Source organism: Aulonocara sp. 'chitande type north' Nkhata Bay, linkage group LG3 (assembly GCF_057382095.1).
Source record: "Aulonocara sp. 'chitande type north' Nkhata Bay isolate Kocher_YH1m ecotype deep benthic linkage group LG3, A_spYH_male_GT1.1, whole genome shotgun sequence".
Taxonomy (NCBI): Eukaryota; Metazoa; Chordata; class Actinopteri; order Cichliformes; family Cichlidae; genus Aulonocara; species Aulonocara sp. 'chitande type north' Nkhata Bay.
Genome location: NC_141346.1, coordinates 64,083,882 through 64,097,840, shown reverse-complemented (window position 1 = coordinate 64,097,840; position 13,959 = coordinate 64,083,882).

The following is a 13,959-nucleotide window of genomic DNA, read 5'->3' as shown; positions in this document are numbered from 1 at the left end:
TGACTTGTGTGGAAAGTCTTTTTCCTTCAAGGGTTCCCTAAAAACACACCAACTCATCCACAGTGGAGTTAAAGCGTACAGCTGTGATCAGTGTGGCAGAGCTTTTACTCAAAGTAGCCACTTACAGAAGCATCTAGTTACCCACTCTGGAATTAAGCCATACAGCTGTGACGAGTGTGGGAAGGGTTTTACTGTGAGGGCTTCACTAAAACAGCATCAGGTCATCCACACTGGAGAGAGACCGTTCAGCTGTGACTTGTGTGGCAAGGGTTTTACTCTGAAAGCTTCACTAAAACAGCATCAGGTCATCCACACTGGAGAGAGACCGTTCAGCTGTGACTTGTGTGGGAAGGGTTTTACTCTGAAAGCTTCACTAAAACAGCATCAGGTCAGCCACACTGGAGAGAGACCGTTCAGCTGTGACTTGTGTGGAAAGTCTTTTTCCTGGAAGGGTTACCTAAAAAGACACCAACTCATCCACAGTGGAGTTAAAGCGTACAGCTGTGATCAGTGTGGCAGAGCTTTTACTCACAGTAGCAGCTTACAGAGGCATCTAGTTACCCACTCTGGAATTAAGCCATACAGCTGTGATCAGTGTGGCAGAGCTTTTACTCACAGTAACAGCTTACAGAGTCATCTAGTTACCCACTCTGGAATTAAGGCATACAGCTGTGACATCTGTGGAAAAACTTTCAGCCAGAGAGGGAGCCGAAATACACACCTACGCATTCACACCAGACATGATGTGTACTGCTGTGAACAGTGTGGCAAATACTTTACAACAGACGCACACTTACAACAACACATGTTTACCCACACTGAGGAGAGACCTTATCAATGTGACCTGTGTGAGAAGACTTTTAAATCTCCACGTTACCTGAGCCTACACCAAGAGATCCACACCAGAAAGAGACTCTACAAGTGCAGCTACTGTGAGGTATGTATTTATATTGTTATCTTGTCATTTTAGCCTGACTGTTTGGAACAACTCTGCTCATTAAACTGTGTTAGCATGTTAGCAATTCTACTGCATGGAAAAGCAGCTCTGAGTGATTGTTCAGATTTTCCTTTCAGTTATGATTTTAGTATTACTGTAGTATTATGGTGGTAGTATTGTAGTTATTGCAGCCCAGTAAACTGAGTGTGTTAACTGAAACAGTCAAATGTAGTTGGACGTCTGCAGAGATGCTCTTTATTTCAGGCGACGTTCAGGATACAAATGTTGAAGGACTGACTTACACTGTCTTTGTGTCTTTGTTTAGAAGCAGAGCGACACAGATGGATCCAGTTCTCAACCCTGTCATCACTGTGGTGGTGGGAAAGACTTTCATTGTGACCTCTGTGGAAAAACTTTCAGTTGGCAAAAGACCCTAAAAAGACATCAACGTAGACACACTGGAGACAAACGGAAATACTGCAAAGAATGTGGGAGAAGCTTCACCACACCAAGTGATTTAAAACAACATGAACTGATTCACAGTGGGGTTAAAAAGCACCTCTGTGATCAGTGTGGGTCATCCTTCACCACTGCAGGTCAGCTTAAATCACACAAACGAGTCCACACAGGAGAGAAACCACACAAGTGCAGACACTGTGAGAGAAGCTTCTCACAGTCAGGTCATCGTAACATTCATGAACGTTCACACATGGAAGGAAACTACAGCTGTGACCAGTGTGACAAGAGCTTCAGGAATCTCAGTTCATACTCTGCACACAAACGATCCCACGTTACTAATAAACTGTTTCACTGTTACCAATGTGCCCAAACATTCACCTCATTGTCTGCTCTGTGCAAACATCAGCGCGATCACTCAGGGCTGAAATCACTCCCATCACTGGATCACAGTGACTCTGAAGACACAGAAAGATCCTCTGGTTTCTGTGTCAGACTCAAAAAGCTTGAGATCAGGCTCCACAGAGTTCAGATAGAATCATTTAAACTTGTGTTGAACTGAACTGGTTGCTGGGCTGAAATTATACATAATACAGATCTACATGGGATCTTCTTTTCTGTTTTTTACTGAGTCAGTTTTGTCCTTTTTTCTCTGTCCTGATTTTGCTCGTCTGTAAATGATTGAAACTCAGTCAAATAGTTCATTGTTCTCCAGCAAAACGTTTTGGAAACTCATGTTTAACCTTTAAAACTCTGACATGTTTTAGCACACAAGGCTTAATCGGGGAGTTCACTCATGATTGGACCATGAGAACAAAGGTTTTTAGTTCTTTCAAAGAGAGTCTTGGAGATGTTTGATGTTTCTGTTTTTCTGAAACCACCTGAAAGAAAAACTATTTTTCTTGCTTTATGTAGTGTGGAAGTTTTTAATGTTTCTTCATCTGTGATGTTCTTGAATGTGTTCACGTGAAGATGGTACAAATAAACTGTCCTTTCAGCTTTAGCTCCTAATTTATTCATTATTTATGGATGTAGCACAGCAGCCGTCTCTTGATTAACACATGGAGGGCTCGGGATCTGATGGTGTCATCTCCCTAATTTGCCCACTCAGTAAATCTCACTCATGGCCAAGAAATTGAAATAAACCTTGTTTCCCTGCTGGATAGTGATCCACTGTAACTCTGCTCCTCCTTCCTGTTTAGGATTTCTGTGGCTGAAGTAAAATTCCCTCCATCCATCACTTATCCCAGCTAACCCAAAGTGAAATAAAGTTTTGCTCGTCTTAAAAAAGCATTACAATAATGGGCATTACCAATGCAAACTGAATGATACAGAAGATGAAAGAAGAGACTTTGATCAGTTAATAAAGCTCATGATCTTGATTTATTGTGGCTGCTACACAGATACTTCTGGGTCACTTTTCTCAGTTAGGAACCTTCCTCACCAAACTGACTGTTGGACCACACCCCTGGTTTTATGAGAAATTATTTCAGCCATGATTTCTCTTCCTGTATTTCAGAGTAAAGACTGAAGTGACAAATGGAAGCATGTTTAAAAAACACAATGTGAGAGAGACGTTGAGGTCCTTAGAAGTTACCCTGGGTTTTTCTGTCACCCTGCTAGATGTTACACACCTTGTTATTGGACTGATTTCTACTGCTGGGCCCTATTTCAAGAAGCCGGTTTAGAAAACCCAGAGTGAAAAACGATACTCAGGGTTGAGTAACCCCGAACTGTCCAACTCGGAATATTCGGTTTCAGAAAGGCTGATAACAATTAGTTCAATCAACGCGGAGTTGCTTTAACCCCAAGTTAAGGATACATAAAGCCCTGATTAGTGGAGTAGTGGAGCACAGATTAAGCAAGTCACCATGGAGACGGAGGGAAAGAAGGCACGGTCAATGTATTTTACAGCGCTTGAGGCTGAAATTCTGATGGCAGCATATGCCGATAACATGCGGAATTTTGCGGAAAAAAAGTAACACAGCCACAGCTGCAAAAGAAAGGGAGCATGCATGGCAAAACATAGCTGACAGAGTCAATGCGTGAGTGTTAATTTAAACATTGATCTAGGGATTTCCACCCATTTAACACGTCATTTTATTATATTTTATTTTATTTTTTATTTTATACATTTTATTTTGTGATGTGATGTGAGCGCAGGTGCAACCCAACAGGCCCCAAACGTTCCTAGCAGCAAGTAAAAATGAAATATAAAAATATAGTCCAAACAGGTAAGGTGTAATTGTATTACGAGCCATAGTGCTTGGTCTGTTTGTCCGATGTAAATCAATTGCAGTTAGAGGCTACATTAATTTTCTTTCTGTGAGCACTTATTGCAATTATCTGAGCACATTACAAGTACATATTTGCTTAATCTGTATGCTCAAATGTACCCATTATAGCCACTAGAAAAAAAGCAGAGGCCCGAAAAACAGGTGGGGGTCCTCCACCACCACCACTCACAGAGGCTGAGTAGTTGGCTTCCACATTTGTGATAATGTTGGCATCACATATGATCTTCACAGTGCAGAGAACACAAATTAGCATCCATTACTATAATGTAATAATTTGTTAGTTTGAAATGCTACAGGGAACTATGTACCTGTACATTAATGCTGTGGAAAGACTTCCTGTTCACATAGTCTCCTTCATTTACTGAAGGAGCAATGATTGGAATGTGAGTGCCATCTATACACGCCTGGGAACCGTGAAAATAAATGTAAAATTTAAGTAGTAGTTCAAGTATCACCACATCATGTATTAAGTTTTGTTCATCCTGATACCTGCAATTTTGTGGAATCTCTCTTTGATAAATCTTGTGGGTCTATGACCGGGGAACACCACAAACGAGTGCAGGAGACGTTTCAGTGCAACTGTAACATTCCTGACTGCCCGACAGACGGTAGCCTTGGAAACGTGCTCAGCGTCATCAATATTATACAGAAAGCTCCCGTTTGCAAAAAAATGCAATACAAATAATATGTACAGAACTGAGAGAATGTCCACAATGTGTCACATGAGCAATATTAGGCCTGAGGATGTTATTCAAATAAATTATAGATTGTGCTGAAATACGGTAACGTTCACACAGAAAATCATCAGGAAATGGTAAAATGTCCAAACGCGCTCTAATCACTCTCTCCCGGCGGAGAGCTCTGCGGAGAATTTGGGCTTCAACATCTACTGGCTCTTCAAGGAAGGGGCACGCCATGTCTGACACTTCCTACAGTCAGGTTTCCGACAAAGAGGCGGAGAAAGTCAGGGTTAGTTGGAGTAAACCTGCTGGGGAGCAGGTTAGCTTCACGGAGTGTCATAGTAACTCAGTCAGAATTAATCTAAACTCGCTTTGTGAAACCGAAAACCCAGAGTTTTCGTTAACTCAGGGTATACTTACTCAGAGTTTGCACTAAACCGGCTTCTTGAAATAGGGCCCTGCAGTCTATCTGGGTCAGATATAAACCAAGTTTAGGTGGAGTTTATTTTCCTTGTGCTGACTTTTTACAGTCAGTTACAATAACTCGTACTGCTACTAGCTAGCATGACGGAGTTTCTATACAGCTGGGTGGTGCTGTGATGTTACTGATAGTGAACTTTATTTTAGTAGAGTTTCCAACCGTCCCGTAAAAAACTGAATTGTTCTGTATTCAGAGAAAATATTACGCATTTCGTGTTGAGCTGAGAAGGAACACAGTTTGTCCCGGTGTTCTGTCAAAACATCCTACCGTAGCGTAAATTTATGGTCTTGTCTATCAATCCGTGCTACCTTATCAGAATATGCTACCTTACGTGGTTAATGGCTCCGTTGTATAGGTAGCGTGTTCAGATGGCCCAATGACACTATTAAAACATGCTTCCTGCTTGGATTTATATAGGTAGCATGTTCAGATGGCCCAATCACTTCAAAACTTTGAGTTATTTCGCTAGGACGTTAATAACATGCTTCCTGCTTGGATTTATTTAGGTAACATGTTCAGATGGCCAAATCACACTATTAAAACATGCTTCCTGCACACAATCATCTAATGTTGACAAAGAATACAAACACACATGGAGGGGAAAAGACAGCTGTTTTTATTTGAAGTTGTTCTGTGTTTTCCTTACATTTTTTGCATTTATATTCTTCGTTGCTCTCTTTATATTTTTCACATTCAAAATGTGCCCATCTTTGGCAAGATTCACGCTGCACCTGGAAAGGAAAAATAAAACACTCATATTCTGTTTGGTGAATACTATTAGTCAACATTTTTATCATGATTGGCAAGTAATGATACTAAGACTTATGTGTTTCTTTTCTTTTGTTTTGCTTTACCATTTCAATCATGCTGCGGTCAGCATTAGCATCTAACATGGAGCAAACAATAAGATAAGATAAGATAACCTTTATTAGTCCCACACGTGGGAAATTTGTTTTGTCACAGCAGGAAGTGGACAGTGCAAAAGTTATGAAGCAAAAATTTGAATACGATAAGAATAAATACAGTACACAGCTGTACAGAATAGAATAAAAATAATATACTATATACAGTAGAATAAAATAGAATAAAAATATACAATAAGATAAAAATAGAATACAAATGCTATATACAACTGAGTAAAAATACAACGATGCCAGAAAAGATTATTGCACTTAGTGTTATTGCACATGTGTGGATTGTGTGTTTGTTCAGCTAAAGTCTTTGTTGTGGAGGCTGACAGCAGTGGGGAGGAAAGACCTGCGAAATCTCTCCGTCCCACACCGTGGGTGCCGCAGTCTCCCACTGAAGGAGCTGCTCAGTGCTGTCACAGTCTGCTGCATGGGGTGGGAGATGTTGTCCAACAGGGATGACAGCTTAGCCACCATTCTCCTGTCACTCACCACCTCCACTGGGTCCAGAGGGCATCCTAGAACAGAGCTGGCCCTTCGGATCACCCTGTTCAGTCTCTTCCTGTCCCCAGCAGAGATGCTGCCGCCCCAGCAGACCACACCATAAAAGATAGCAGAAGCTACCACAGAGTCATAGAAGGTCTTCAGGAGTGGGCCCTCCACTCCAAACGACCTGAGTCTCCGCAGCAAGTACAGCCTGCTCTGCCCTTTCCTGTAGAGGGCGTCTGAGTTATGATTCCAGTTAAGTCTATTGTTCAGATGAACACCAAGGTACCTGTAGCTGTCCACAGCCTCAATGTCCATACCCTGGATGTTCAGTGGTTGCAGTGGAGAATGCTTGTGCCTGCGGAAGTCTACCACCAGTTCCTTAGTTTTACTGGCGTTGATCTGGAGGTAGTTCAGCTGGCACCAGTCCACAAAGTCTTGGGTCAGACCTCTGTACTCCTTGTCTTCCCCATCAGTGATGAGGCCGACTATTGCAGAGTCATCAGAGAACTTCTGCAGGAAGCACTGGGTGGAGTTGTGGGAGAAGTCTGCAGTGTAGATGGTGAAGAGGAACGGAGCCAGAACCGTTCCCTGTGGGGCCCCCGTACTGCAGACGACCCTGTCCGACACACAGCCCTGAGTCCTCACATACTGTGGTCGGTCGGTGAGGTAGTCCAAAATCCAGGTAGTGAGGTGATGGTCCACTCCAGAGTTCTCCAGCTTGTCCTTCAGAACCGAGGGAAGAATGGTGTTGAAGGTGTGACCAGGAGATATTTCTTATGATCACAGTTATAATCAGAAGTATCAATCATTAATCATTTACCATTGTTGAACCAGTTGACAGAATAATCTTTGAACCATATCTATGTTAACATTAATCTACACAGATTATCAGTACTTTAATCAGTCTATTGTTGTTCTGTACTATTCATGTTATTTGCTTAAAGCTGTTTCACAGTTCTGTAATCACTCAGAAGCCTGTGGGGCCTGCTGGACCCTGCCTTGGTTCTATGTTCAGTTCTGCACGTACACAGGCCTTTAGTAAGAATAGGAGGGTCGTCTGAGGACAGATATACTTTCACAAAAGGCACGAATGTAATACACACTTGTTTTCTCTAACAACTAACAGTTGATGTCCATATTAGGTAAACTCTCTGAACAGGCCCAAAACTGTTATCATTTCCAGTAAGGTCTGACTGTGTTACGTCATCATGGGATCATGGGTTATATAAGGATGGGGAGCTGTCCACTCTTTGGAGATCTGAGGCTGTACGCTTGTCTTCCCATGCTTCTGTCTTAGAAGTGTGCAATAAAATCACTATGTTTGTCACCTACACGGACTCGGCTGTTTTTCCTTCTTACCCAAACTGAACCAGACGTAACAACTTGGTGCCGAAACTCCGGTTGGAGAGGAGGGGAGCTTGCAGCTATCGTGTGGGTGACAAACAGGGGCGGAGGCCAGCAGCCTGTCTGAGTGACGCCAGGCGTCATAAGAAAAGGTGAGTGCCACCTGTTGATTTTATCCAAAGGCGCTATATTGGAAGTTAAAACTAAATTTAATTAAATAATATTCACTCAGTCTGGGCTTCTGGCGTTGGTCCATAGTGATCTTGACTAATTAGTTTTAAAATAGGGCATAGTAGTCTGACTAAATTCATTGTTGTTCATTTTGGGGGTAAATTTTGAGTTAAGAAGTTATGTGTTTAAGTTAATACGGTTTAAGGTGTGTGGAAACAAATAGATACGGTTTAAGAGGTTAAATGTGGGTTGACTGGGAATGCCAGCCAGTCAATCGGTAGTGTAGGGTTAATTTGGTTTTAATTGGGTAGCAGAGACGGTCTCGGGCTTCAGATAATTAAACGGGGGGGCTGAGAGCTCACCGTGAGGCTTTTTAAACAAGTAAATTCGTTTAGGACTGAGAAGCTAGGCTCTCTAGGAATGCAGTTGTTCAGCGTTTTGGCAGACGCCACATGCAACGGACGCGTTGTTATGTTTAAGCTCGGTTGGCCTACCGGGGGAATGTTGGGACGCCCTTAATGGCCAGGTAATCTATGAGTGATTGCCTTCTACTGCATTGATTGATTAAGAAGGTTAGACCTGGCTGCATCCTATCTAAACGTTGGGCACACTGAGCTTTAAGTAAAGCCAAAAGCGTGAACTGGGATGTGTCACGTGGCTGGTGGAGCTCCGTGTTTTCCTGGCGGGGAAGTAGTTTTAAAAGTAATTAGAATTTAGTAATTTGACCGTTTTTCAAGGCGGCGTACTTGAAACGGTAATTGATCAGCAAGAGCCGGGCTCTGGGCTGAAAGATGCTTTTAAATTAGTCAAAAATTTAGCAACACCAGCAGAGAAATAGAGAAGTGAGATAAAGTTGTTCTGGCATATGGTGTTTTCTTAGGAATTCGAGCGCTATCGGGAGGGCGTTCCCGAGGTGTGTATTGACCAGCAAGGCTAGGCCTGGGCTATAGGTGCTTTTAAATTAGTCAAAAAAGTTAGGAGTAACCTCTTCTGGGATATGACGTCTATGCGGGCCCGTGTATACTGTATATAAATTACCCGTGTGTCTGTGCATTTAAAAGTGTAAATTGTATAAACTGTCTTGTGTTGTTGAATTTTTTCTGTGTGGATTCAGAGTGTGAAAAAACGAAAACGCCTTTCTCTTCTGTGTAAATAGAACATAAATTACCGGTGTGTGTAAATAAAGGGTAAAATAGTGGTATAAACTGTCTGTTGAATTTCTCCTGAGTGTTGAAAAAAGGAAAAACTCTTTTCTGCTCTCTCTGAGAGAGGGGCTGTGTGTGTGTGAGACAGGAAGTGTGCATGCCCATAGAAGGAAAGAGATGAGGTAAACTCTGTGCAGATAGACCGAAGTAAAAAAAAAAAAGAAAAAGGAAAAGGGAGTGGGAAGGAGCGAGTGAAAAGAGTAACCGAGTATTTGGTGATTTTTTATTATTTCAGAGGCTCTGGGTAAGAGTTTTGACTTTAGCTGTGAGAGTTGTGAAAAGAGCAGGTTTTTCTTTTGTTGTAGACTGTGAGTGATTGGTGTTTTTCTGCCTAGTGCTGCGTGGAAGACACCGAAGTGTAGAAATGTTTGTGGTTTATCTTTGTTTGACGTTTTATATAGAGTTGGTTGATTCAGGGTGATTTCTCCCGTTTAAGGGAGGAGTTGCAGTGTGGTTATGTTAAAGCTTTGCTGTAGGGGTATGTGTGTGATTTTGTGCTGGCTTCGCATGTTTAAATGGATGCACAGAAGTTTGTGAGTGAGAAATTGTTATGGTGGGGTTTAAAGTTAGTAAAGAGTCAAACAACGCCCACTGTTTTAAAAAGGCCCGAAACATCATAAAAGACACCTCACATCCTGGCCACTCCCTGTTCGAACTGTTGCCCTAAGGCAGACGGTACAGGGCAAGCAGAGTAAGGACTAATAGACTCATACACAGCTGTTATCCAACTGCAATAACACATCTGAATACTACAAAAATGTCCACCATGCCACTCTTGTGTTAATCTATGCACGGTCTGAAGCATGACTGTGGGAATACTTAGTATGTTAAGTATTCTATCTATTTTATTTATTGAATTTTAGTGTTTTTTTTTTATATTTGATATTGCTGGGGATGATGCAATGATCGGGGACCATTCATAATTTCGTTGGTCTCATGACAATGACTATAAAGATTCTGATTCTGATTCTGATTCTGAAATCCACCCTCCTCAAGAGTTCAATAATTTAGGCAGTTATGTTTATACAAATACTAAATGTATGTTTAGTGTCTTCATACAGGTGTTTTTTCTTAACCTGGAAACCTGAGTACGGCAGCAGAAGACAGGCCAAGCTTTGGCTAAAATTCACGGCTGGACACCAGAGTTGTCCTCACCCCTCCCGGAAAAACAAAAAAGAGAGAATGTAGTTTGAGGCAGGTTTTTCTCGCTGAACTGCTCTGGGTGCTGTGTCCCTGAATCTCACCAGTGTTAACCTCTGGCGGAAGACATGGGGAAAAGGAAGAGATGTTCCTGGTAAATCACTGAAACAAATAAAACCACACACAACCAGAGGAAGGTATGAGAAGTGTGAGGAACAGACACATGTGCGTGTTAGAGAAATGCCTCGTTTGAGAAAAAGTTAAATTAACCCATATACAGACGCACCCATACATGCAATGAAGAAACAGCTTACATACATGTGCACGTACATGCAAGGTTAAAGTAGCGACACTTAACATACACCTGTTTTTAAATGATATAGTTTATCCACTACTGACAAATAGACTCTCTGGGTTGCAGGACGACAACTTAACGTGAAAAGACAAAGACACTGGTCTGATGATTAAGTGAGGATACGACAAATTTAGTGGTTAAATTGGGACATGTTTTTGTTGATTGTTTAAGACAAATGACTACTGAATGATAGAAAATTCCTTTTTAGGTTTCTAAGCAGGATCTTAAGAATTTTAACACGTATCTGTGTTGTCCTGTCAACTTGGGGGGTTATGAGTTGATTATGTGGTGTTGTTTGTGGTGAGAAAAAACAAAAAAGGGGGGGAAAGGAGGCCCAGTTGTTGTTTCTCCCCTCTCAGGATAACACAGCCAACACAACACAGCCAACACAACACAACATCATTTTCCTGTTCGCCTGCTTTGTTTTGTTTTTGTTTTTTCTGAAAGCCGAAGCTGACCTGGACTCCTACCCTCCCCTCTACCATCGTTGCCCTCTCCGCGACCATCTTTGACCCTTTGACCCCTGAAGGCCACAGCAGCTGGACTCACAACAACAACTTGAGGATGTCAACAGCGCTGCAAAAAAGCGATCTCATGCAGTAGAGACGGAGAGCACTAAACCTAAAGCCCGTTTCACTACACGGGGGAAATTCCCAGACTGCGTCAGCTGACAGAGCTGTGACGAGACGCGCATGGAGCCCGGAGGAAAAGGGAGGGTGAGCAAAAGAATGCTGACCTCTGAGAAGAGCCGAACGGAAGAGCTGCAGAAGGCCGTGGAGCAAAGGAAAGACAACATAAATAGACTCTGATCTGACGTGGAAGGAAAAGACTCTGAGGTTTTTGCCCTCAGTAAGAGCTTAAGGCATCAGAGCAGAAACTGAGCATGGCTCCGGAGGAGCTGGCTGCTAATGGAACTCATCAGTCAGATGTGGAGTTTCACGTACAGGACTTGAAATCAGGCGGAAGCTTGCTGGAGCAGGAGGTCGTCAGACTTGACGCAAAGCTCCAACAGCAGGAGTAAACCCTGAAAGAGCTACAGAAGCAAAAGGGTCAAGTTACAAGGAGAAGATGTAGGCAGCTGCAACAACGGATGGAAACAGACCCAAAGAGGAGGGGAGGACCCTAGGGCATGCTTCAGGCCGCTGGTTTACCTAAACTACAGAACAGGAAGGTGATGAACACAAACATACACCAACACACGAACACACACTTCTGCATGCGCCGACTTAGAATGAAGAGAAACACACACATGAACACTTATGCACTCGTTGAGGGAGTGAAAACTGATACATACCCATGCACTAAAATCAAAATGTTGACTTAATTTACTAAGAAGTGACACACAATGCTCCAGCTGCTGCAATGAAGAATGCTTTACTGACAAAGGCTCAATGCTGCACACAACAAAGTCAAATATAGAATATGCTATAATAATAAGCCCAGAGGGCATTTGTGTGGTCTGGGGAGCAGAGTCCGGAGCGGTTTGGTTATGAAAACGATGCCTGTGCGAGATATCTGGGGCTTAAGGCCTCGACTCAATTGTTTACTGTACACTAAAAAGAAAAGAAAACACTCTGAGCAGTGGTGCAGAGTGAAAACGAGGAATTAACAGTGTGAGTTTTATTTCAGAGCGCCATGTCATTGTGATGGAGATTTAATAAAGGAGGAACACACGGACAAAGAAGAAGAAAAGGGGGGACAGCCCTTGAGCACGATTGCCTGAGGCATTAAAGTTCTGTACTAAATTCTGGTTTCCAGTGTGAGAAAAGTCGCGCAGTGCCAGTAGTAGAGCTAGGTTGAGTGATGATTCTAAATTACTGTAAGTAAATCATCGTACACCGTTCAAGTTTCATGATAACGGGGATCTAGACTTTGTTGAACCCTAGGCAATTTGAACAGGTAAAATTCGAGTCACCAAGTAGCAGTTGAATAAAAGTCATTGAATAAGTGTTGAAATAAACTGGCAGAATTAAGAGAATTAAAACATTTCAAGAGCTCAAATTACTTAATGGTTCAATTTTGTTTCACGAACGCAAAACATATAGGTTTAGGAATATGAAAAGGTTGAGGTGGTGTTGATTTGACTCTGTGTAGGTTTAGGTTGGTATTTTTATTGATGGGAAGAATATTCAGTGACAAGTCCTAAGACCCGGGCGTCTGCATTTTGTTTTTGTTATTTTTCATTTTATTTTGTTTTATATTTTGAACAGTGCAGTGTTTTGTTTCTGAATCTTTTCTTTACGCAGATCTGCACATCGGAAATTACAAGCATTACACGTCGGCGAGAAAATTGTTGTAAGTGAGTTTCTCCGCATTGAAATGGGTTCTGGAGGAAACACTTGTGGGGACAATTAGAAACGAGAGTCCCTGTCTAAAAAAGGATTCAGCGAGGTAATCCAAACTCAAGTTCTTGTTTTCTTTTTGAGATGACGTCATTTTGCTGAGTGTGGAAACTAAATGCGACGACAGGTTTCACTATCAGCAAAGAATGGATGAATGGATGAAAGACTGGGAATAAAAACAAACGGACTGACTGGTAAAAGATGACAAGACTTGACCATGACTCAAGGTTAACCACCTCCACCTAGATAGGATAAAAGGGTGGATGAATTTATGTGTGTTTCTTTTTACAGGAGTAGAAGGATGACAAAATATTCGAGGATGAGTGAACCTGTAAATGCCATTTTTGTGTCTTGTGTTGCTTACAGAGGTAACTGCGCAGCGTTACCATTTACATTTTCTTCCCTACAGGGTTACAGTTTTAATGTTTTTCTATTACAGGATTTCTGGGCGGATGTGTGAAGAAACGGTGTTTATGGGTTAGGAGTTGGGGATGCTATTACACTGTATTCTGGTGAGAGTGTTGGGGGAGACACACCCTGTCTTGAAAACTGTGATTCTTTTACAGGAAATGTTTTTATAGCACCTATGGGATGTGGATGCCTGACTACGGTCAATGTGCTGCTAATGTTTGCTTTGCTTTGGTGAGAAGGGTGCAGTAGAAAACAGACAAGTGACATGAAAACAAGTAATAATAACAAATAACTAATTTGGGGACAGTTTAACCTAGAGCCCACTAACTGGCCATTAGGGGCTCTCTCTCTCTCTCTCTCTCTCTCTCTCTCTCTCTCTCTCTCTCTCTCTCTCTCTCTCTCTCTTGGAATAACATTGCCCAAAGGGTGAATAAAGCAAATTGTGGCAATATTAGTGATTTAATGATTGGAGAAATCCTGAACATGATACTTGTCTGTTGTGCTGAATCTTTTATTACTCTTATGATTTGCAGGTGGTTGTAAATAAGCTGTTTACTGTAACAGGTTTGCTTTTTAGCTGAATTGCAAAATACAACTAGAACGATTAATTGAGACTAATCGCTACTAACCTGAAACTGAGGAGGTTCTATATAAGGAGGAATTAAAACAGGTATAAAATGCATCTGATCTTTAATTGCAGGTGGGACCATGAAGATTTTTTGGTACAGATTGCAGGTTGTTGC